Below are 1,740 nucleotides of genomic sequence, written 5' to 3'. Positions count from 1 at the left end.
ACACGCTACAGTGTGGCACACAAGCACGCCTGCAAAATTTGGGTGTGTTTCGACACTCGATGCATTTACTACGATTTTCTCCGTGAAAATACCCAGAAAACGTCTCCCGACGTGACGCGACTTTCGTTCACACTCCGATTTCGTCGTAATCTGACGAGCGAGACCGTGGGGGTCACTCACACGCGCATGCAAAAGTTGGGTGCGTTTCGTCCATGTTGACATGTATTCACAGTACAAACATAAGGTGTCGGTCTGGGGTACATATACTCATAGCAACTAGCTGATTATAATTTTTTAATAAACTCAAAAATGTTAGGTAGTAACCAGAAAGTCATAATCAATTATTTTTAAAAAATTGATTATTAGTACTTATAATTTATAATAAACAACTTATTATTCTTACTTATAAAGTAAATAATAAAATTGAGGTGCCATTTTCTATATTAACTAGTTCTATATTAAGTAGTTTTTTAATGTAATTACATACTAAATTCTACATTAAGTATTGTTCTTAACATAACTACTTAATAAATTTCATATCAAGTACTTTTTTTATGTATGAGTATTTTCCAAATTATTATTAATTATAAATTATAACAAATAACACTTTACTATTATGAAAACAACTGTAGCCATTAATGCAAAACAAACAACAAATAAATAATGAACATTAAATAAATTATAAAACATTTATAACAAATAAAAATGAACATTTTTAAACAATAAATAAATAAAACAAATAATCCCACCTGGCCCGCCGAAAGACGCCGCGCGATGGCCGGCCCAGTGACTGTGGGCGACGGTGTGCGTGGGCCGGCCCAGAGTGTGCGCCCGGTGCGGGGGCAGGGTCGGCGGTGAGGACTAAAGTTTAGTCCCACCTCGCCCGTCGAACCACGCCGCGATCGCCTTATATGCCCAGCTCGCACCGCCCTTTCAGAACTCCTCTGATCCCCGCCCCATCCCGCCGCTGCCCCGTTGGCCTGTGCTGGCCGCCATTGCTGGGCCGAAAGACCGGCCCTTTCGCCACTCGGCTTGATCGGGCCGGGCCGATTAGGCGCACTTTGAGTCCTGCCAGCACAGGCGGGCTTATTGTTTTAATCATTTTTTTTGGCTTCTACGATTCACGGCGCGGGAGAGGTGGAAGCGGCACTTTTTTAGTCCCACCTCGCGCGTCGAGGGACGCCAGGACCGGCTTATATAGCCACCTTTGAGCTATTTACTAGATAAGATAGTAATAATGTCATGACTTGAACTAAAGTCAACCGACATTATTACTATCTTATTTTTTAATATCAGCTAGTCAATTCGCGTAGAAAATAACAATACTAAAGTTTTCTTATATATAATTTAAATACGAAATAAATTCTGTATTAAGTACTCTTTTTAATATAATTACTTAATCTTATGTGGTAAATCCATCAACACTATAGGTATTTTTCGACATCCTTCAAATGAACCCAATTTTTTTCCACAGTCTTGTACCATCATGAATAGGATGCATGGCAAGTTTCGTGGCTTTTTGCCATTTTATGAATTTTCTATAATTTTTTCGGTCGAAATACTTTAAATGCTGACCGGACGTGACGCAACGTGCTCTTCGTATCAAAATACCATAAATTTTTGGATTATGTGTGGGAGTGGGCATACTAACTCACATGCAAAATTTCAGGCTATTCTGAAGATGTTAAAAAATTGACCTTCTTCTCCGTAGACCGTTCGGGTAGGAGGAAAGGCCCTGTC

This window comes from Triticum dicoccoides, chromosome 4A, assembly GCF_002162155.2.
Source record: "Triticum dicoccoides isolate Atlit2015 ecotype Zavitan chromosome 4A, WEW_v2.0, whole genome shotgun sequence".
Lineage (NCBI taxonomy): Eukaryota > Viridiplantae > Streptophyta > Magnoliopsida > Poales > Poaceae > Triticum > Triticum dicoccoides.
This window is presented reverse-complemented; position numbering follows the sequence as displayed.